We start from the raw sequence: 24,889 nt of genomic DNA on the forward strand, positions 1-24,889 counted from the left end.
ACTTTTCCAACTCGAGTTCAATGATTCAAGCCAAAACCTTCATCACTTCCCTTTGGAGTCTATTACATAGCCCAGCAGACATCCTATTAAGCTTCTGATTCTCAGAGGAAAAGGAAAGTTTTTTAAAGTTGAGACTGAAAAGGAAGATGATTCATGGTCATCAAAGAAGGCCCCAAAAGTTTTTAAAAGTGGCCCCAGCTGCCACCCCTTTCTCTGGGTACATACTCACCAGCTGGCCCCAGAAAGTTAACAGAGTGAGTGCATTGACCACAGTGTAGTCCCTTAACAGAATGGCAAAGGAATCATTCACTTGGCATCAAGCTCAGCAGTGGGCAAAAAAAAAAAAAAAGGTGCTGACACTTTAGTGTAGTGTGGGAGTTGAAATGCAAAAGCTGGCTGTCCTGACCACATTTAAAGTTTATGATTCAATATTTAAGAATACTGTAAAAGCAGAAATATGCTATCGTTGGGGCAGGAAATGACTCAAGATTTCTGTTGATGCAAGGTCAAGGTGAGAGAGTTCACCCTGGCTGGTGGCTGGTGGCCCAGCTCGGGATGGACTAGCTTGCTGACACAGGAGCTGGTGGGAACACAAGGACAGCAATGAGCACTGTGCCCAAGAGTTCTGACAGCAGAAACTATTGCAAAAGAGTAAAAGTGAAATACAAAGTCAAGGATGTCAATATTTACAAAATAGGGAACATTTTATGATTAGCAAAATCCTTTTCTCCAAATGTTTTCTTGTGTCCCATTTTGACCAGACAAGTTCCTGGCTGTCTGCTTCACTGTCAAATGACTTACAGTTCTGGACTGTTTTTATAGTAGGTAGCTTAACATGGCAAAGTCACTGTTTCTCTTCTCCACAAACACCCACCGTTTGTATCATCCGTTTGATATTTACAGCCAGTGTGCCATTGGATTGCATTCTTACCATCGTTTTTCTTACTGAGACCTGTTGTGCATCATGCTCCCTACCACAGATGCTGTTGGTTCTCCTGTAGAATTTTATAAGGAGGGAGGTAACACTGTTAACACTGTGTAGTTCTCCTCCCCTGAGCCACCCACCGTACCCTCTAATTGCAGTTGTTAGGAATTCAAATGCTGTCTTCTACTTTCTTGAAGGACTATCTTTGTCTTGCTGCCCATTGGTGATGTGATTCACTTAAAGGGAGGTTCAGTGGAAGGAGAGATTGGGCTAGGAAGATAGAAATAAGTTTTTTTTTTTTTTTTTAAATCAAAGTGTAGTTGAAGAACACACAAGGGTATTAGTTTCAGATGTAAAATGTAGTGATTGGACAACTCTGTATGTTATGCTTTGCTCGCCACAAGTGTAGCTATCATCTGTCATCGTACAAACACTATTACAATACCACTGACTATATTCCCTGCTTTGTGCCTTTCAGCCTCATGACTTAGATTCCCTCTCTCTTTCACTCATTTTTCCCATCCCCCTACTCTCCTCCCCTTGGCAAACATCAGTTTTTCCTTTATGCTTATGGGTCTATTTCTGCTTTTTTGTTTTATTCGTTGTTTCATTTTTTAGATTTTACATATAAGTGAAATCATACGGTATTTGTCTTTTTCTGATTTATTTTATTTAGTACAATACCCTTTAGGTCCATCCATGTTGTTGCATATGAAGAGATTTCATTCTTTTATTTATGGCTGAGTAACATTCCATCTTTTATGTGTGTGTGTGTGTGTGTGTGTATAAATATATAAATATACCACATCTTGTTTATCCATTCATCTATTGATGAACACTTAGGTTGCTTCCGTGTCTTGGCTATTGAAAATAATGCTGCAGTGAACATAGGAGTGCATATGTCTTTTCAAATTAGTGTTTTTGTTTCCTTTGGGTAAATATACACTAGTGGAATTACTGGATCATATGATTTTTCTATTTTTAATTTTTTGAGGAACCTTGAAACTTTTCCACAGTGGCTGTATCAATTTGCATTCCCGCTGACAGTGTAAGAGGGTTCCTTTTTCTCCACATCCTTGCCAACACTTGTTATTTAATGTCGTTTTATTGTAGACATTCTGGCAGGTATAAGATAATATCTTTTTGTGGTTTTGATTTGCATTTCTCTGATGATTAGTGGTGTTGAGCTTCTCATGTATTGTTGGCCATTTATATGTCTCCTTTGGAAAACTATTCAGGTCTTCTGCCTATTTGTAAGCAAATTATTTAGAGTTGTGCAAGTTCTTTATGTATTTTGGATATTAACCCCTGGAGGGATAATTTTTGAGGAGGGATGTTTAGGAAAGGAAGAGATTGTGCTCAGGAAGTTAGTTGTAATGTAGAAGCGCAAGAAGGTGTTAATACTGAGAAGGAATGAAGCATAAGATGGAATAAGAAGGAAGTTCGTTTCCTTGCTTGTTTTATCTGGACTTGGTGGGGTGAAGGCAGGATTCTAAGTGTCTGACTTGAAATGCCTGGATTTTATGTATAATAAACTTGACTGGTATTTAAGTTTGGGCCTGAACTTTGTCATTCTCAAAATGAAAGAAAATGAGGCTTCCATCGAGGTACTCTTGTCCAAGTAAGTTCTCATTTTTCCTTTTTAGCATCTATGTAATGGGCTCTGATGGATTGTGGAATTTGCAGGTGGCCCTTTTCTTAAAAAAACAATATTTTATTTATTTATTCATGAGAGACACAGAGAGAGACAGAGACACAGGCAGAGGAAGAAGCAGGCTCCATGCAGGGAGCCCGATGTGGGACTCGATCCCAGGACCCCTGGATCATGGCCTGAGCCAAAGGCAGACACCCAACCACTGAGCCACCCACATGCCCCTGCAGGTGACTCTTAGTCCTATTTCTGGGTGTTTGGAATTTCTTATACTACCTTATCAGTGTCTGTGGCTCCTGGTTTTGATTGCAATTCTTTGAGAAAGAATCTGTCCTGCAGCATACAGAAATGTGTATGCTCTGGGGAGATGACCGTGTTGGAACAGAGTTCTTTTGAACTAAACCATGGAAGATGGATAAATCATGACTCTTTCTTTACTTGTGCCTCTTTAAAAACTGTTTACCACTTACTACTTTTTTTTTGAGATTTTATTTTTAACTAATCTCTACACCTAATGTGAGGCTCGAACTCACAATTCTGAGATCGAGTCACATGCTCCACCAGCTGAACCAGCCAGGCCCCACCCCTCCTTAAGATTTTATCCCTTATGATTTTGAATTGCCAGCTCAAATTAATTGTGAAACAAAGCAAGATATAAATTCATTATCTAATATGATTATATAAATACACGGTATATTCAGTTTCTTCTGTGCTCCTTGAAGACTGAACAAGCAGTTCAGTTTCCTGAGGGGCCAGATTTATTTTATCATTTTATTTAAATTTTAGGTAGTTAACATACATGGCCAGATTTAAATAGGGTGGTCAAGGAAGGAGCTTGACAATGAGCCAGAATCAGGGGGGAGGGAAGCCCTCTTTGAAGCAAGAGAACGTCAAAGGCCCTAAGAAGGAAATGAACTTGGTGAATTCTAGGAACAGAAATAAGGCCAAAATGATAATTGTTTGGAGAGCATCAGAGACTTGAGAGTAGGTCAAAGAGACATTCAGGCCAGGTGACATCGGCTATAGTCAGGGTTCTATTTTAAGCATGATTGGAAGCCATTGGAGTATAAATTAGCTTATTATTTTTGAAAGATCACTGACAATATTATGGAAAATGGACTATAATGAGATGGGAGTAGCTTGGTCCAGGCTGTAGTCCAGGAGTTGGAGAGAAGCACACAGATATAGAATAGGTTTTTAAGGTGTAGAGCCTCTGAATTTGGGCTGGTGGTTAGCAGGGCAGAGAAGAACTGAAGATGACATTTAGGTGTTTCGCCTGAAGACTCTCTGGTTGTGAGGATCAGGGTGGGGAATTGAGATAAACCCAACGTTAATCAACTCATTTACGGTGAGAATTTAAAACTGCTGAGCAGACTGGACTCCCATGATGTTCTCTTTCCTGTAAGAAAGTCCACTTGAGAAATTTAATTGAGATCAGAGGTGTATGGAGGTGACTAGTCCATCCTGTGCCCCATTCCCCTCACCACCACCAACCCTCCCCCTCTCCCCACCACAGGTGGGCCTCTAGTGTGGGCCAGAATCTTCATCACCCTCTGGAAGGTGCTAGAGGCCCCGTCAATCACTGCTGGCTCTGTCAACAGTGAGCAGTGGAGCCTTGTACCTCAGAGCAGAGAGTGGTACAGTGGTGCACGTTTCCAAGCTGGGAAGATAGGAAGGTGGCGGGGGGGGGGGGGGGGGCGCTAAGGTACTGAAACAGGTGGATTTGAGAGATGCGTATGGGAGAGATGCTGAAACTTGGCAGCTGGTTCGTGGCCAGGTGGGATGAGAGAGGGAGAAGTCCTCATGCTTGCACGTCAGTGAGCCTTAGCTCACTGTTGAAAGAGGTGATGAGTGTGTAGGGGGAAGTAAAAAAGAAATGAGTAGCCGTCATGTGTGTATATTGTATATCTTCAGCTAAGTTTTTTTTTTTTTTTAAGATTTTATTTATTTATTCATGAGGGACACAGAGAGAGGCAGAGACATAGGCAGAGGGAGAAGCAGGCTCTCTACAGGAAGCTCGATGCAGGACTTGATCCTGGGACCCTGGGTTCATGACCTGAGCCAAAGGCAGACTCTCAGCCACTGAGCCACCCAGGCATCCCTTCAGCTAAGTTTTTAAACTTATGGCCCAGTCAGTCTGCTCAGTTTTCTTGAAATTTTTAAGGCATTTGATGAATTAAAAAAGACCTGCAGTGCCCCTTGCCTACCCCAACCTTTCCCATGATGCATGACCCACATGTTTTCTTCTAAAATAAGACGTTTTCACATTAAGCTCATTGCTTCTCTGAGGAAACATAGTGACTAACGGTGACAATAGTCATTTGGCTACAGCCCCCGGTGCTCACTGACCTCCCTTTGGGCAGACAGGGCGTTCTCAGGTGTTTGAGAAAAGTAGGGCTTCACATGAGACCCTGTGGTCATGATAGAATCCACTGTGGGAAAGGGCAGCAAATCCTGCAGTCCTAGCGATTGTTGATGACAAAGGGGAGAGATCTCTTCCCATACTGATCTCTCTGGTTGGTATAAACACTAACACACATGCAGTTTCTGGTATTTAGAAGTAGGATTCCAAGTAATGTTTAAATGAAGCTTTGTGTTTAAAAAGCTCACTGGGGCGTGGGGTGGGGATAACTGTGTCAGACTTAATTAAATGCCTTCAAAAATATCAAATACCTCTGTGGTACTGTTCCTAAAAATAAAATGCTGAGCGGATAGAGGTGTCCTATAGGTTTGTGTAGACAATTAATTCTCGAATTCTGGTACCTAGTAATACTTACTAAGACTTACTGAATGCTTACTGGGCAGCAGGCGCTGTGCTCAGTATTATCTGTGGGGAATGTCTCTTGGTCTAGATGAGAGGTAGGGGCTGCCCTCATCACCCCATTTTACAGATTAGGCTGAGTAAGGTTACATATTTTTGTCTGTGGTCACACAGTGCTACACAACTGGGAAATAAACCCAGGAATTTTTTAAAGATTTTATTTATTTGACAGAGAAAGAGAGAGCACAAGGAGAGGGTGTGGGAGAGGGAGAAGCAGACTCCTCCCTGAGCAGGGAGCCTGATATGGGGCTGGATCCCAGGATCTGGGGATCATGACTGGGCTGAGGGCAGACACTTAACCGACTGAGCCACCAATACACCCTTCTTTATTGAATTTTTAATATTCCTCTTTCCTAAGAAGAGCTATGAGCCATTGGTACGCCGGAGAGTGGCAGTGTCTGTGATGGCCAGGTGCTGGCTTGCTGGCAGCTTGCTTCCTTCCATATGACTGTGCCTGACAAGATGGCAGACAGGAAGATGGGCAGGGTAGGGAAAGGGGAGACAGTTTTCTACACTGGAGTATAATGAACAAAAATTCTATTCAGTTCCCTGGAGCCTGAATTTATTAAGATAGCATAAGATGTCTGTCATGTCTGTCAGAGTCCTGTGTTTGACATTTTGAGTTGCTGGAAAGGCAGGCACTATTGCATCTTGAGAAGCTGCTGGGCCCCTAGTGGCCTCAAGAGTCCCCTGGTCCTAGAGAGAATTTCTGAGGAGAAACCCAAACATGAGAGGGAGTGGCTGCCGTTGATTTGAACAGAGAAGATGAGTGTGGGGAAAAGCAACGTCCTCTCTACCCATCCTCTTTCCTTTGTCTTCTATAATGTTTCATGCCCTGCTCTTGGTATGCAGGGTATACCTTGCTCTTAGAAGTGGGTATGTATGGATTTTCCCTCTTTAGCTGGGACAGATTTTCCCACTTCAGCATCTTCATTCATTAAACGTCTGCTGAGTGTCTGCCACATGCCAGGCCCCTTGATAAGTTCCGAGGAGGATACAAGGCACGTGGTGCTGACTGTTGGAGTTTCGTTCCCAGCCACCTGGGGACACACCCCAGTTGACTTGTTCTGGGCTCTAAAGCTTTTTGATCCGTGGCTAGGGAACATGTAGAAGAGCACTGTGTGTGGAATTTCAGAAACAAAACAAATGGAACATGGAGTGAGGATAAAGGGAAAACCACGAAACAGACTCTTAACTATAGAGAACAAACTGGTAGTGACCAGAGGGGAGTGGGAGTGGGAGATGGGTGAAGTGGTGGGGGGTGGGGATTAAGGAGGGCACTTGTGATGAGCACTGGGTGTTGTGTATAAATGTCAAATTACTAAATTCCATACCTAAAACTAATATTAACACTATGTTAACTAACTTGACTTCTTTTTTAAAAATATTTTATTTATTTACTCATGAGAGACACAGAAGGAGAGACATAGGCAGAGGGAGAAGCAGGCTCCCTGTGAGGATCCCAATGTCGGACTCAATCCGAGGACCATGGGGTCATGACCTGAGCCAAAGGCAGATACTCAACCACTGAGCCACGCAGGCGTCCCAACTAACTTGAATTTAAATAAAAATTTGGGGCAGGGGAAGGGTACTGTGTGTCTTATTTATTATAATTCTTTCATAAACTGAGGGCTTAGGAGTGAACAATTTAGTCCTTCAACAGTCCTCAGTTGAGGCAAACCATGTTCATTCTTGACTTGCAAATCCGAGTCAATCAAGCCATCTCTCAGCCTTGGCTTTTTAGTTGTGCTGCTGCCAAAAAATTGTTCAGCAGAGGCCTTGCTCGGGTGGGCAGGGACACAGAACAAAACACGCTGCTCCTGTTTACATCCTCTGGCTGAGCCACCCCTTTCTCTAGAGCCGGCAGGATTTCCTCAGGAAGCTTTCCTGGTGCAGGGTGGGCCAGGGCTAACCAGGATGTGATGACATGTAGCCCCCTCTGCCCTCTGGGAGCTGTGCTGAGGTCAGGCCTGGGTCCCCGCCCTTTCCAGTCTTTTAAGTTCCAAGGCCCATTCTCCTGCCTGCATTAGGATGGGGGTGGGGTGCAGGGCCATTGGTGGGGATAGACTGGGTTTGTGCCCCTCTTGCACATGGCTTCTTTTTCCTATTTCCTATTTCCTAGGTGTGCATGCTCTTGTACCTAGTACTGGGGTAAAGTGCTTGGGAGAGAGCACCCACCCCTCAGCAGCCCCTAGAGCAGCTGTGTCCACACTTGCAAGTCCCAGCATTTCCCGCAGTGCCAGGGGGCCAGTACTTGAGGGCTGCTGGGTCAGCTGGGGCCCAGCTTCAGGAAGAAGTGATGGATTGGATGAGGTGCAAATGTTTGGCCTGGCCAAGCCCGCAGGTATATGTTTCCTCATATGTGGTTTAGTGAATGATTCAACTGTGCACCTCTGTGGCTCAGGAGTACTACACTGTTAACTGATCTGCATTTTTATTTAAAAAAATGTAATGGGAGGGGCTGTCTTCTGTGGAGGACTCAGGAGATGGCTTTATAATTTAAATCAGCAGTAAGATAAGCTATGGTTTGGTATATACCCAACTGCTGTAAGCCCATGTTTTTGGAGTGATGAAGTCACGTTTTGGAGTAGGTCATCATGGATTTGAAACCTTTTTCAAAGGTTTTTTCTAAAACCTTTTGCGCTTTACTAAGCAAGTGACCATGAGCACGTCTGTCACCTCTCTTGAGTGTCTATGCCCTCACTAGTGTTGTACATTTAGTATAACCTACATTACATCTTGTATGTTTTACGTGAAATAACATGCATGAATACCTAATACATAATATAAGCATATGGATGTTCAATAAATGTTAATTTCTTCCCAGCACATCCTTCTAGCCTCCCTAACACATGTGTACTTGCATACACAAGCCAGATTCTACTTTTCATGAAGATTTTATTTATTCATTTGAGAGAGAGCGAGCGAGAAAGTGCACATGTGCAAGTTGGGGGAGAGGGTGAGGGAGAAGCAAGACTCCCTGCTGAGCAGGGAGCCTACCATGACATTGGGCTCCATCCTGGGACCCCAACCTCATGACCTGAGCCAAAATAAGACACTTAAGCGACTGAGCCACGCAGGCACCTCCATGCCAGATTCTAGTGTCAGCATATTCTATAAACTTGATCAAACGTAACAAAAGCAAATCATTTTAAAAGCATCTGTATGATGCATAAAGCTCCATGCTGTTAGTCCGGAAGATTATTGAGGTTTTATTAAATGCCTACCTTTGCAACCTTTTGGTCGGCACTGCAAAGAGTTACAAATGCACCGCATTGTAGGGAAACCCATGTGTTGGTCTGGCATTGCTAATATGTGTTGGGGAGAGTGCCTGGATGTGCATGTGTGAGACAACCAGGAATAGATACACGCAAGGCAGAGTGACTAAAAATTGCTGAGGGGATACACAGCATAGGAGGGATATGCCTGTAGATTCAGTCCCCTGCAATGAATGAGAACAAAGCTATTTTAAAATCTGGGTTTATCACAGGTTTCAAATCTGCTTCACCCATTGAAACTGTTTCTACCTGGACAAAAGTGATTTCATTATGACATGGGAAAAAATTTTAAGCCAGGCAATTCAGATTTGGTCATGATATTCCATGACATTGTAAGTGACAATGGCAATTATTAATGATAAAAGCAATGATTTATTGAGCTCTGGGTGCCAGATACTATTTTGAGTGCTCTACATGGATTATTAATCTCATTTACTAAGCCTCGTTGCCCTGGGGGCAGGTACTTCCAAGGCATGAGGAAATTTAATAACTTGCTTTTTTGAGGTTAGAGATTGGAGTAGTAGCAGTTGTGCCATACTAGTTCTTCCTTTTCCTTTTCCAAAAAAAGAGAAAGAAACCCTAAAACAAACCGAGCCAAGAAAATCCTCCAAAAAGTAGATAAAATAACTTCTTAAGAACAAATAGCATTTTTCTTTTATAAATAGAAAGTGGAGGTGAGGTAGGGTTAGAAGGATAGATCAAATGATCCTTCGCATGTCTCCTGGACAAAGTCTTCGGAGGTCTTTTAAGTTTATCTCAACATCTTTGATTAAAAAACAGGTTATGTCACCGCCCCTTCCAATCGCAAGTCTGTCAATGTGTGCATCAATAAAAGCAGGCTTCCATTTTCTTTAAAAAAAAAAAAAAAAACAGGTTATGGAATAGGACAACATCCAATGCAATTCTAAGAAAGAAATAGGAGATTAATTATTGGAGATTCAAGGGTGGTTGGCAAGATTTTGAATCAGGAGGAAATTCACACAGAAGTAGTCTGTGGAAAGTTTGGAAACCTTAGTTCCCGTATTCTAGTCCTGGAGGTATCCGTATTGGAACGGTTGATCCCAGGCCTTTTCCTTTTCTTGTCCTTCAAACAGTGCCATCTTGGTTTCCTTCTATTAAATTCTCTCTCTGCTCTAGAGATAGTTAGGGTCTCTTATCTTGTCAAAAATATGTTGCAACCTAATAAGGTATTCTCAAAGGAAGACTGCAACACATGAATGAAACAAATGAAATTTGTCAATGGAAAAACAATTGGTGAAGTGTATTGCCAAGTGCCTTATGCTTCAGTATCTTGCCTTGGTCATCTCCTAAAATGTTGCTGTCAGAATGCCAGCCTCATGGGCTGTATTTTTCAAGAATGGCTGTGATTCCCTTCTTCCGTATTTTATACCTTTTAGTGGTTTTGTTGCCACGGAGAGGGGGCTGGGAGAGAAGTGCCTCTTGTCACTGGGCAAATGTTTCGGAAAAAAATGAAGCAAGGTTGAAATTAATTGGCATAGCTTTTTAGATATTTCTTGAATCATTCCTATGGAAAACGAATCGGTTTTTCTGCATTTTCGCCCGTGCGTCATGTCAGGCTTCTGCAGCCACGATTGTCTGTGGGGAGGTGGGAAGAAGATCTGACTTAAGTCTAGGCGCAGAGCAAGGGTACTTTGCGGGTTCTTCATGCTCACGAGGAAGGAAAGGCAGGGAATGGGGGCAGGGAGCTTCTACTCACCAGTTTTCCCAATTCCTGCCTTCTGTGACCAGAGTGGTAAAGAACCTACAGTGGGAGGACAGTTAACTCTAATGGCCTTTCGAGAATCTTTATTATCTGCATTTATGGCCTGGTTTGCGGGTGGAGGTCAGAGGGTCTAATCTGGGATATTCATTAACAGAACCAATTTCCCCACATTCATGGAACGTTCTCTCTAAAATGCATTACAAAAAAATATTTGGAATTATCAAACTAGCTCATTTATGACCAAGATAGATACAGAGAATATCTTGAAATAGTCTTCACTCATTTTTATAAAATGGGATACTACAAATACTTCTGACTTTGTGAAAGTGCTTACCTTGCAAATTACATGATTGTGCATTGCATAAAGAAGCACAAAATCACCATGAATTCAGAAACACTGACATAAAAACCTGCTTCTGCTGCCATGTTCTTTCACTTTCAAACTGGAAGCCGAGAGCCAGTTCTTTAAAAGGCTGGTCTATGTAGGTGAAATAATTTTCCCTTGATAGTGGCTGTTTTGCAATATTATGCTTACTACATTTGACTTTCTCACATTTAAAAACTAATAAACTACATAAACATAAAAGTGCTAAGTGTTAAAACCAACACCTCTTAGGAGTTTGTTCTTAATAAGCTTATGTAATTAACACCTTGAACTATATATTCCATTTGTTTCTTTTGAAACCATACAAAGAGAACAGGATGATACACATACAGAATGCACTGGCATGGTTAATATTGGCTTTTTAAATTATGATGAAGTCATGGGTGTTTTAAAACCTCGCCAGTTACTTTTAAGTCTGAGAACTGAAGAGCCGATCCATTACCTAGAGAAAAATAAATCAGAGCATAAAGCAACATATAAATTGTTTGTATTTCTCTTCCCAAGGGCCTGAGCATAGGGCCTGGCACAGTGCTTGTTGATTGATATTTTTATTTATTCTATTCATCTATGATCCAGTAAATTTATACTGGGATTCTTCTAGGCACTGTCCTAAGCACTGAACAGTGAACAAAACTTGAAAAATCTCTGCCTGTATGGATCTTATACTTTAGTTGGGGGAGAGGACTAAAACATACATGAGTTATATGCAGACTAGTTTAGATGATGATAAGTGGGGGGGAGGGAAGAGCGAGACAGAGGTTGGGATCAGAGACTGTGTGTCTGAGACGCGGGTTGCCATTGTAGATAGGGCACGCTTGGGAAGCAGGTAGTTGAGTCACCTCTGTGGCAGGTGAGGGAAGAGCAGTGCGGGCAGAGGGAGAAGCATGTTCCAAGGCTGGGCTAGCTGGTGGATTTTGGAGTGTTGGAGAAGCAAGGTAGCCTGTGTGGCCAGGCAATGAGCCGGAGAGGCTCCAGATGGGGCACAAGAGAGAAGTAGGGGTGGGCATAAATGCAGTTCATGGGGGGCAGACTTTCAGTTCATGGGGGGCAGACTGCAGCCTTTACTCTGAGAGGGGCTAGAGTCCGACTAAGGCTTTTGAGCAGAAGGGCTGAGGCTCTGACTTCGGTACAAACAGGATGTCTCCGCTGCTGTGTGTAGAGGGTGCCTGAGGTGAAGGGGAGGCAGCCAGGTGTTTCATTTCCCAGTATGAAATAAAGCTGTTGAATTGTGCTTTTTGCCAAGGGAAAAACGCAGCCCATTCTGACAGAGTCAGCATGCAAAACAACAACTAGGGGACCCTTTAAGAGACTTGCTAGTACACTTCTTTTCTTGCAGGCTTTTCCCCCACAATGTGGGAAACAATTAAAATAAAAATTTATCTTATCCACATCACAGAGAAAAAAGTGAAATTGCTCTTTTTTTATAGAGCAATTGAGAAGCATAAAACAGTTTGGGTAGGTGGTAGACATGTGACTAGTCTATAAATTTAGGAGCTTGGCTAGGAAGGAGGGGACCGTGTTCCAGCAAACACTGACCTGTAAAACTGTTAAAAGTAACAAGACTTGGCTGATAAGTACGTAAAAATGTTCATTCTTCAGTAGAAGTGAATCACTCTTTAAGAAAAATTATATGTTAGAAATTTAAACATTAGTGTTATGAAAAAGGCAGTGGTGATGTTATTAAATTCTCAGCTTGTGAGCATGTTGGACAAACGAACATTTTCATTCTAGTGATAAGTGGCTTGGTAGAATGATGTGAATTCATCATAGGTGGAGCTTTTTTTTTGTTTCTTTTAGGCATAAGATGCCTGTCAAGGTTACATTGTAACTCTATATAGAATGTGGTACATAGCAAATAAGTTTTCACTCTCAATTTCCAAAATGTTTTTAATCTATGAGTAAGAGGAGATCCATGTATTAAGGATGCTTTTTTAGAGATCTTTCACATTATATTCTTGGCAAATATGAAAGTCTCTTATGATGAAAATTGAGATCATCTTGAGAGGAAATGATGTAGTTAGGAAAGAACTTTGCTTCCCAGAGAGCTGAAATAAAAGTATGGCCTTCATGTCCTGTACTGTTTTCTATGGTTACATCCATAGATGGACAGACACCGAGATACAGATACAGATAATACTCAGCTATATGCTTGGGACAAGAAGAGTAGTTTTGTGCACTGACATTCTCTAAATTTGGTTTTTCCTATATATATTACAGGTCAGAATGTGCACAGGATAAAACCAGCGGATTTCTCGTTTACCCCACATTCACAGGGTGCTTTTGAGTTCCTAAATGAAGTCCTCAGAGCACTGAGTGTTGTTGTGAGCGTCCTTGAGATCAAGGGGATGGACCAAAGAGCAGATGTTGTGGAAGCTAGGTCTTGAAATGTGCCGGAGGAGGGTTAGGTGTGCGGTAAAGAGTTGTTTTTGGATTACTTGAAGTTTTTCCAGGGCAGTGGGTGAACTGGTTTCTCCCTGACTTTGGAAAGAAACCACCCAATTGGTGTCATGTGAATGAAGGGCCCTAAAATAGCCTACATTGTGTAGGAGCAGATAGGTTACCGTTCGACTCATTATAGTTCATTCCCAGAAAGGGAACATGCTTGCTTCCTTGGCCACAGCGTCACTCTTGTATGTGTTCTCTGACATCGCCTGACCCAGCAGCATTCCAGGTGTGTTTTCCTCCTGGTCTCCCCCATAGGGATTGAATGGGGAGGAATCAACCACGATATGTTCCTCGTGTATTCAGGGCCTTTTTATACAGTCCTTACAAAACACTTACCTTTTCTATAAGCATATGAGAAGAATTTAAAACCTTAGTGACCTTAAGGGGCACCTGGGTGGCTCAGTCTTCCTTTGGCTCAGATCATGATCCTGGGGTCCTGGAATCAAGTCCCGCATCGGGTTCCCTGCAGGGAGCCTGCTTCTCCCTCTGCCTATGTCTCTGCCTCTCTCTGTGTGTCTCTCATGAATAAATAAATAAAATCTTTTTTTTTTTTAAGACCTTAGTGACCTTGAGCCCATGGCCCCAAGGAGCTTTTCCCCATTAATCTTTTTGGTGTAAGAATCTTCCACTGGATTCCAACAAGATCCATGCCCATCAACAGGTTAAGAATTAACAGCAGTAAGTGGAAATTATTAGAAATCAATTCTTCAGATGAAGAATCCTCTACCTGGGTTTCCTTCTTGCTCTCTCACCTCCTGTGCTCCAACACATTTGCACCAATTCTTTAGCCACCTAGGTAGCTTTTTCTCTTGGAACAGGTGAGGCTGTCTGTCTCTCCTGACTCAGACACATTGCATTTGTGGTCCCTTCTGCTTGAAAACATATTCCCCTTCACCTAGTTTTTCATTTATTGTTATTTCAAATAATGTATTTCATATTTGACTATCTCACTCTCTAGACTCAGTTACTGCTCTAAAGTTGGTGAGGACAGAGTCTGAGACTAAAAGCTCATCATTATATATGAAAATACTGAATGGATGTTAGGGGGACCCTCAGGAAGTGAGGAAATCAGTTCTCTTGGCTTCCAATCCATCCATTCTTCCTTCCTTTCTGCTTCTGATAAGACACTTCTTAGGTAATTGCTAAATATCTATTTTGATGGTGTTAAGTGCTAAGGTTACAAAAATGAGTAAGACCCAGCTCTAGCTATCAAGGACTTTGGAGTCTCCTTGGGATAACAATCATGTAAATAAGTAAAAGTCACTTTTTAAGGATGCCTTAAAATAGAAACAGAAAGTTTCAAATCTATACCAAATAGAAAATTTCAAATCTATACCAAAGTAGCATATTTTAAAGAATCCCCATATTTCCAAACTACCATTTATCAGTTGTGGCCAATCTTGTTTTGTCTATACCAGACCCCCATCTCTTCCCCCTCCCCCCATGACTTTGAAGCAGATTGCAGACATCAGATCATTCTATTTGTAGGTAAAATGTATGATTTACAGTAATGCAGTGGGACGTTCACATGACATGTAAAGTCCATTGTGAAGCATAGGCTGCTGCTGTCTGTAGGGTGAGTAGGGCGAAAAAAGGTGTTCCAAGCAGAAGAAACAGCATGGAGGAGCAGGGATGTTATAGTGCTGCATGTACTAGTTTGGTCTGGTCAAAACTGGTATATGGATGGGGAGGTGGAGCCATGGAGCAGGTCTAGAAAGGCAGACAGTCCAGATAAAAAGGCTCTTGTATTATATACAACAGACCGACTTTGTCAAGTCCTCACTGGGAGACATTAACAGTTTTCAAGATCTATATTTTAAAAGTTACAGTGGACATGGAACATAGAGCAGATTGTAAGTGAGATGAGGTTGGAGGGAGTGTGAGTAGCTGGAAAGTTTTGTCCACCACTTGAAACACTGCTAGGGTTAGGATGGAGGAATATTTTGAGACACTTGAGACATGGAGAGATATTAGGGATGTTATACTAGCATTGACTTATTTATGACACATTAGTAATAAGTTCTATTAGACATAGTGACCTCTTTGGGGTAAGTGAATGACTCCTCAGAGTCTGGTGTGGGTAGAACTGGTTGAGGTTAATCTCTGGAACACTGGAATCCAGAATGAAAGTTTGGGGAGTTGGAGAGTTCATAATACCTAGGAAGAGGAGACATAGGCATTTGTCTGCAGCTAAGTAGGTGGAGAAAGAGTTTTGAGAGTTAGCAAAGTATACGTTAGAGGTATCCCAGTACTTCAGTACGGGTCATCTGGTCAGTGTCCTGAGGATTGCTGACCATCTGAATTTTTATCATAACACTAGGCAATACCTACCAGTTCTTAAAAATGTGGAACTTTGGGAGCATCACCAAAAAAAAATTAATCAACACTGCTTCTATAACAGTGAATGGTTATGAGCATAAATCCTGTTGTTAGTTTTGATCAGGTCACCAGGACTTCCAAATTTCTCTTAGCTTGCCTCAAGGAAATCAGCCATGGTGGTCAAGTCCAGTTCTGATTCCATGTGTTATCACCCTTCTAACTCTCAGATTAAGCCATGACAGAATATAATTTTATTAAAACATGACAAACTCAAATATTGTACAAAGTTTAACAACCAGAAATTTCAGGATTGTTTTGAGACTAATATATTCATTTCCAAATTTCTAGGAAATTAAAGATCATTTCATTCCCCCCCCCCCCCCCGCAGATCATCGTTAGCCAAATGCTTGAGAATGCTCATATCCTCATGATTATGTGCCAGAGGCAGCCAGAGAAAGTGCTAAGTGTGATTCATACTCCTCAAAATCTGCAAATATGGTCAGAAATTGTGACTTCATTTCCACCAAACTAGCTCATTCATTGCCACCCAACCAGCTCGCTCTGCTGTTCTTTCCAAATCTGTGATTCTATTAAGCTCAGGGCAATTTAGAAATGAGAAATGAGTTTAGTCTGAAATTGCCATCTGCTAATTCCACATGTCCATTTTGAGTGTGAATCTGTACTTGAATTTTTTTGAATTGTCAACGTTCCAGTCCTTTCCCTTTATTTTCAAGTTCTGAAGCTTCCTGTGAAATGTTCTTTTGAGCCATTGATAGCTCAACAAATTGGATCTTTCAGAGCCTTTAATTCCAAAAACACCTTACACTAAGTGCACAATCTAATAAACCCCTCCAACAGGTTTCTATGACTTAACCATTCAACTACATTAAAATAAAGACCATACTTTACGTTTTATTAATAATAAGCTTTCATGTTTCTTGATTTTATATTGTATACATAGCACCTAACATAGCACCTGGAGTGTCATAGATGTTCAATAAATATTATTTGAATTAATGAAATATGCAACTAGGTGTTGATGATTGAAGAACATATTAATTTTCTAGCCTTGGTCAATTCTTCATCATACCTGTCGGTTAATGTGGTGTCAGAGATTCCAACACCCCCCCTCCCCCCCGGAGGAATGCAGAGGAGGACTTTGTTTTATCCCATTTTATTATAGCCAAACCTCTCTGTGGTCAGGAAACTGAATTTTCATACTTTTCAAATTGCTTCTGAGCTGATAATTAGAGGTTACTAGTTTGTGCATGAGATTCTGGTAATCACGTTTTTTGCTAAAAATCTCAAAGCCTTTCATACCTTCAGGTCAAGCAGGCTGCACTGGGCCTGAGGGAGGAAGATGCATATTTCTGCTGTGCTTTTAAATCTGTTCAACCACTGATGACATTTCCCCAAGAAACCTGGGAGGATGACAAGAGAAAAATGCAGGGAAAGCCTTGGGGAAGCATCTGCTTGTAGGGGTGACCTGAGGAGGAAAGTTTGAGGTCCGGAAGGAGGCCACTGGATAGTGGAGCTCTAGAATAAGTCAGAGTACTCCCAGGATTGCAGCCTGGGAGGCAAAATACCTTCAGTGACTTCCATACTTTTTGTCATATATTCACTGGAAGATACAATTTATATTGTGATCAAGTACAGTTAGACCTACACATAACTGAGACAAATGTTGCAAGTAATAGTATCCTTTCTTCGTGTGTCATATGCCAACATTTTCTATTCTCTTCTATGCTATGCTATGTCATTAAACAAATGCTGATCTCAGATGTCTCCATTTATATTAGGACCCTGCTGGCTTAGCACTATATGAACCCAGAAGCCAGAAATGAATCATAGCAGCCATATTTTTTATTTTTTAATTTAATTTTTTAATTTTTAAATTTAAATTCAATTTGCCAATATATAGTATAACACCCAGTGCTCATCCTATCAAGTGCCCTCCTTAGTGCCCATCACCCAGTTACCTCACCCCCCTACCCACCTCCGCTTCTGCAACTCTGTTTCCGAGAGGTAGGAATCTCTCATGGTTGGTCTCCCTCTCTAATTTTTCCCCACTCAGTTTCCCTCCTTTCCCTTATAATCCGTTTCACTATTTCTTATATATTCCATGTATGAGTGAAACCATATGATGATGTCCTTCACCGATTTGACTTATTTCACTCAGCATAATACCCTCCAGTTCCATCCACATTGAAGGAAATGGTGGGTATCCGTCCTTTCTGGTGGCTGAGTAATATTCCATTGTATATATACACCACATCTTCTTTATCCATTCATCTGTCGAAGGACATCGAGGCTCCTTCCAATTTGGCTATTGTGTACATTGCTGTTAGGAACATTGGGTTGCAGGTGTCCTGGTGTTTCACTACATCTGTATCTTTGGGGTAAATACCCAGTAGTGCAATTGCTGGGTCGTAGGGTAGCTCTATTTTTAACTTCTTGAGGAATCTCCACACAGTTTTCCAGAGTGGCTGTACCAGTTCACATTCCCACCAACAGTGCAAGAGGGTTCCCCTTTCTCCACATCCTCTCCAACATTTGCTGTTTCCTGTCTTGTTAATTTTAGCCATTCTCACAATATCTCATTGTGGTCTTGATTTGTATTTCCCTGATGGCAAGTGATGTGGAGCATGTTTTCATGTGCTTGTTGGCCATGTCTATGTCTTCTTTGGAGAAATATCTGTTCATGTCTTTTGCCCATTTCATGACTGGATTGTTTGTTTCTTGGGTGTTGAGTTTGATAAGTTCTGTATAGATCTTGGATACTAGCCCTTTATCTGATAGGTCATTTGCAAATATCTTCTCCCATTCTGTAGGTTGTCTTTTAGTTTTGTTGTTTCCTTCGCTGTAGCAGCCATATTTTTTAGACTGAAGGTTGATGGTGGGTGACAGGTATTGTGGCAGCTCCCATGTGGTATCACTGATCCACTCCGACCTTACCTTGTTGGCATGAGGTGGCACCTGGACCCGCAAGCAATTCCAGTTCCTGCCAGATCTTCTTCATCTTCTGGGATTCTTGAGCCAAGTGTGTGTGTGTAGATCTATCATAAAGAGTTCTAGCTTCAGTTAGAGGTCACCCCTAGCATCAGGGCTTTGGTTAATGAGAAACAGATACAGATTTTAGTTGTCTCTGTTCCAGTGTTCTTGTGGGATCAGTTTTGTTGCTGCTATTTCACACCTAGCTTCTTTCATAACTGCCAGCCTAGCAGTACTGACTTTGGACTCAGTACTAGACACAGAGGTAGCAGCCTGTATGGACTGTTTCACCAGCTTGCAGTCACCATGGCAGTTGCTTCTCTGATCCATGCTTGACCCATAGAGCCCTAATGGGTCATGATCTGCTAGGTGAATACCACTGCACTTATCCATTTGGGAATAGGAAAGAATTTAGAACTTTTTGTTTATACTTGTGTTTATCTCATTTAAAGTGCATAATTCTGTATGCATTTTTAATGTACATAGATATAATTTATATTAGTACTTATAATTATAGGTAGATCTAATACATATTTATAAATAATTATATCAAGGAAGTTCCATGCCCCAGTTTTTGTTGTTTGTTTTTGTTTTTGTGCCTCGTGTCTGTGTGTTTTGTGCTGTTTGTTTTTTGGATTTTTTTTGTTGTTGAGAGAGTGCTGGGAAGGAGGGAGTGGATCAATGCTGCCTGTCCCAGGGACCTTCCTCCTTCAGGAGCAGATTTATGTTAATCTGAGATCTCGATGTTGCAGAATAGCGAGGGCCTCGGGCACCAAGGTCATATTTGGCAAAGGAAGAATTAGACATAGGGCCTGGCAAGTTCTGGGTGTTTTTGGAGAGGGGAGAGTGGAAGATGTGAGATCAGCCATCCAGCCACCTGCCCCGTGGGTGTGCCCTCAGGGAGGGCTCTTTGGTCACCACCAGCATGATCTAATATTGTCCTTTTAGTGTGTATTTTTGGTTGTCATGTGCAAAAAACTTTTTTCCTTAGACAAACTGTATTCCAGCTCCAAACATCTTGCAGAGATTCTGGGAGTGATACCTCAGAGAAAAAAATATTTGAGATCATTATCTCTTCAGTGAATTTCTCTATTAACATGGCAGGATGGGATAACAGAGCAGGTACAAACAGTGACATTGTTAGGAGTGAGTTGGACAGTTAGTAGTCAGGGCCGGGGTCCCCAACAAGAAAATAGGGAGCCAGGACAGCTAAGATAAAACAGTACTGACATCCTGTTTTGCAGCTTAGACAGGAGCACTCTAGCATTCTGTTTTACAGCCTTTGCAGAAGTAACTTCTGCATAAAATAAGACGAATAACCACAAGGCACTTGTCCCTATCGTGGGGAGGGGGCAGTTAAGACATATGCCCTCAGATGTCAGCATAAAAGACCATCAGCACGTGGACATGAACCTAATAGGTAGACAGATATGTGACCAAAGCCCAGATTGGCACAACTTGGCACACTTGATTGCTGAAGATAGTTCCGCAAAAGAGCTCATACAACCTGCTACATTTAGAAACTCCGGGCAACCCTTCCCTCTCCGGGAGCTTTATACTATTGCTCAATCAACTTTGCTTTGCTGCACACCACTCTTCATCTGGTCCACCTCATCATCCTTCGAAGCGGTGTTACCCAGAACCACGGGCAGTAAAGACAGAGAAATCCTGCAACAACATCTCAGAGATGCAGTGAGGCTGAACAAGGAAACAGAATTAACGTCTTTTTTATGGTAGTAGCAGTTTCACCTGAAAGGTTGCTGAAAGTGTTTATCACCTCAAAATCTTTAAAGAAGCTAATTAAGAATGAAAATGCATTGTGAAGTCATTCAAGAAATCAGGCTTCATGATTTCTTTCAGTGGATTTAGCCTGTAGGGAACTGATATACTGATAGAGCTCCAACCCTCTCCAAAACAACAGGTAGCAATGTAAATATAACGTATAATTTATATTATGCAAAATATATATGTATTTCTTACAGACAAAGAAGGTAGAGACACACTAAATAAATGAGCCAGGAGACTGTTCTCTTTCTTCCCCTCAACTTTGGGGATTCAGAGCAACACATGGAGTTTTCCCTTGGGGCTCTGTCTTTATAGATACATAAAATAGCAGGACCACAAGTTCATTTGCATTCATTTGCATGTGATCTGCATACAGCTATACAGATTACATTGTATTTCCTGGTGTTTTCAGGACTTTTTTCTTTTTTTTCTCCCTTAAAGACTGTCAAGATAATCTGAACCATAAATGACATCTGGGAAAGAAGAGAGCAAAAATAACAGAAGTTAATGATACAAATGCTTTGTTTTCCTAGTACTTTTAGTTTTCACATCTCTCAGAGACAGAAGTACATTGGGATAAATACCAGAAATACTGTTAAATCAGTTGTTGAGAGAACAGTGCTGTTTCTTTTCTCCTTAATTGCAGCAGCAGTCTACCTGATGTGAATTGTTTGGTACAAATGCCCCTTATCTCTATATTTTTATGTTGGTTGTATAAAAGAGGAGTGTTTGGTGGAAATGCATGCTATGGCTTCTTGGGAAGATTGCACAAGATTTGTCTTCCATTGACCTGCTATTGGGAGTGAAACTACAGATTTAATTTAAAGCCATACCAAGTGAAGTGGATGGCCGTATGAAAAGATGCTGTGACCTGATTTGGTAAAAAGGAAAAGGAAAGAGAACTTGAATTTGCATGTATTATATTCTTTTTTTTTTTTTTTAAGATGAAGATGTGAAAATTCTTATAAAAAGATCATGTGGCACAAAATTTCACAATTCACTTAAAAAAATCTTTGAGGAAATAAGATCTCCCCCTTGTTCCTAAACTTGAACCCATATTGCTTCAGCCTGTTGCGTGAGAACCAAAGGTGAAAAATAAGAAGTGAAACAAATAAGGCAAGTAATCACTCTAAGGCTGAAACTGTGAACACCTTAAAAGAAAAATAAGTTTAAAAAGGAATCCATTTCAGTGTTTTAATAATTGTATTTAGAGAGTTTAAAGTTGTAGTCAAAGGTTTATTTTGTAATAACATCAGTGCCTCTTGAAATTAGCATTGTGGAGTGTTGAGTCAGACATAAACTTCACATCTCTAAAAGAGAGATGAGCGAGATGTGGTGCTATTAAACATCGGCTACATTATTTGAATTCCCTGCAGACTACTTTTGCAAACATTTCTGGTAGAAGTGAATGTTTTTACTGAATAGGACTGTGCTATCTCAAGTAGGAACAGGTTGGACAGAAATGGTGTGGAGGTTTCCAGATAGTCCTGAAAGAGCATAGATTTTGAGAGGATAAAGAGAAAATCATCTTGTGGTTCATTGATTCCATTTGATGGGGATGAGCAGGATTCCTTTCTGAGTATGGCAGACAAGAGCTACTTTTTAAAAACACATCCTTTTATTTTTTTGCCCTTCTTGGCATTTAAATCATCAAGACTGATGGAAGTGGAAATTTGGGGAATTTACTGCACATCTGGAAGGTGACTTGGGAAAACAGAAGCGGCTACGCCACCCTGTTGTAAATTATTGTCTGCTGAGTGCCAAGTAAGGAGTGGATAATGCAGCATGTTGCAGGGTGTGAAGCATTTTCTGTCTTTGGCCTGCTTGAAGAGTTGAAGAGTTACCTTTTTTTTTGTGTGTGAGCCAGAGATATATTTTCCAGGACCCCAAGTTACTGCAGAATTTTGGGTGATTTGGACTGAAAAATATGGACTTCAACTTTTTTTACTAGTGGCAAAAAACATTTGATCAGCAAGTCTGGAAACTTGAGAACCAAACAGTTGGTTTTGAAAGTGTTGCTAGGAAAAAGGGGAGAAGGTAATTCGAATAAAGCTATCTAAATAATTGAGAGTTATTTTGGAGTGGACTTGATTAACCCAAGAAGACAGTTGATTGTGTTAAGTTGTATACTTTGGCTGATGCTTTTGGGGAAGCTAGAATTCAAGATTGGCATGCTTTGGCTAAAACAGTACAATTCTTAGTGCCTCTATGAAAGAGACAGAGGGGTTTCCATTAAAAAAAAAATGTTATTTACTTATTCATGAGAGAATGAGAGAGAGAGAGAGAGAGAGAGAAGAGAGAGGCAGAAACAAAGGCAGTGGGAGAAGTACCCTGGGATCAGGCCCTGAGCCTAAGGCAGATGCTCAACCACTGAGCCACCCAGGTGCCTCGAGGGATTTCCATTTAAGAACAGCAAGCCTAGGAAAGTATGGAGCTATACGGTGTAAGGCCTCTAACAGATTCACCCCAGTATTAGAAGATGTGGGTTTTGTATTGGGTCAGAAGTCACAGGCATGTTTCCCTTCCTGAATGGATGAAGGTAGACATTTCTGGCTGAAGATAGGATAGCATCATATTCTCGAGAGACTGGACACAATCCTGAAGGGCCCAGGAACTTCCAGGGGCCCCAGCAGTTGGGGACAGTGGCAGGATCCAGGCGGTCATTCATAAAAGTGGGTTCTCAGGGTGATGTGGCTGCCAGCCCTGTTCCCTCCACCTTCCAGCACACACATGGAAGGGAGCACCGTGGTCTTTCCCAGTATACACAAAGGGCGAGGACTAAGGAAACCCGAGGCTCTTGAAGAGGAGGCGGCCGGGGAGGATTTTGTTTCTGTGAAGCTTGAACCATAAGCGAACGAGCTAGGTTAATAGGCTGCTGCTGGGCAGCTGTGGGCACAAGCCCTCGGCTCGGGGCACCGCGCTCTCCTCGCGGTCCTGGCTGCGCTCCAGCTGGTGTTCAGAACGCGGTTCTCGTGGTGCTGGGGCGGAGGTGGGTGCGTGGGGGAGAGCCCGTGCTGAGCGGCGGGTCTGCGGGCCTGCGCTCCTTCCTCAGCGGGCGGGACGGGGAGCAGATGTGAAGTGAGGGGCCCTGAGATCTGGGCTGGCAAGCTGGGGCTTTATTTTGTCACCTGGGTGATAGGTGATTCTCAGAAGAAGGAGAGACTGTCAGCTCTGTTTAGCAAGGTCACTTCGGTGGCTGGGTTGATGGCAGAGTAGGCCCAAGTGGGGAAACGGATGGGAAGACTTGTCAGGAGGTTGTGGCTTTTCATGCTGTGGCCCCCAGGGTACGTGGTGTTGAGTTGAGGCGAGTCAGGGCAAACCTTGGGATCATGATTTGATTTATCATGTTGTATTACAGGAACATCACCTTAAGATATTCTGGTCTGGCTCCCTTCCTCCACAGTGGTTCTGGTTTCAGGCACTTTACTGACAGCAGTACAGCCAAAACCAGCAGGCTGACCACCCCTGGGCCTTTCCTCAGAGGCTCAGCAGCAGATTGCTTACCTTGACCGATGTTACTTGCCTACTGGAAACTTGACAATAAACCTATTGAAGAGGAGGCTAGGCTCCCAGCTCCTCTACTGTGTCCATCCAGCCTCCAGTCTGAGACAGACAGATAGACCGACAGACTGAGTGGGGAATAACTTTTGCCCAGACATGTTCAGATACTCAAACATCTTATGGGTCTTGTAAGAGTGCTTCTCGCCCCTAGCTCTGCAATGGAGACTTGGAAGCAGTTACCAAAAGGGGAATATTTTACTGATGGGAGAGGAGGAGTTGTTTTGTTTTGTTTTGTTTCTTTTCCTAGGAAATCATTTCTTTCCATTTCTGTTTCTCCTGTCCATTGGTTGCATAAAATCAGTGAACGCAGGCTTTGGCTAGGGATTGCTTTGACCCAGGCCTCTTGACAAGGCCTGAAGAGAGTCTTTAGCAGAAAGGCTTCTGAAGAACTCTCAATTCCCAAACCCCACTTATATCTGAGTGTGTTTTGCAGATTCAGACAAGTGTTGCTGTGCGTGATGTGATAGGGCTGTGGTCTGTAAAATGGAAACCTTCTAGACTCTCTGATAAAAGTTGTGTTCCTTTGGTTGTCTTGGTAGGGCCATTTATTTATACCAAAGAAAGGACATTTGGGGGATATTAAAAGGATCAGGGGAAATAAATGTTTCTGTGAATGAATGAATAAATGAATAGAAGAAATGGCATAATTTACAAACGCATGCAGCATTTGTCCTCCCATATGTATATGTTCAGACATGCATTTAGGCATCAGTTCCCCTAAGGGAAGACTATAGCCTGAAACATTATCTTGTACTGAATATGAGTAGCTAAATAAGTTTCAAGTGCTTCCTGTGTGCCAGGTAGACTGTGTTACTTCATTACTTCTCACTGTGAGATACGTACTATGCTGTCCCAGTGTTCCCAGAGATTAGGATATCTGCCTCGGGCCATGGGATTGTAAATGGCAGCAGAGCTGAGTATAAGCCCAGGAAGGGGGGATCCAGAGCAGCTTCTGGGAGTGACAGACATGCTTCCTCTAGGTGAATTTGTCACATGTACTCTTCT

At 42.0% G+C, this 24,889-nt stretch overlaps 1 protein-coding gene across 4 annotated transcripts in view; it reads left to right on the forward strand.

Annotated features, from left to right (window-relative positions):
• SASH1 (SAM and SH3 domain containing 1) overlaps positions 1-24,889 on the forward strand; it is a 314,530-nt gene that overhangs the window by 137,500 nt on the left and 152,141 nt on the right. The window lies entirely within an intron of this gene.

The sequence above is a fragment of the Canis lupus genome, chromosome 1 (assembly GCF_011100685.1).
Source record: "Canis lupus familiaris isolate Mischka breed German Shepherd chromosome 1, alternate assembly UU_Cfam_GSD_1.0, whole genome shotgun sequence".
NCBI classification, from domain to species: Eukaryota; Metazoa; Chordata; class Mammalia; order Carnivora; family Canidae; genus Canis; species Canis lupus.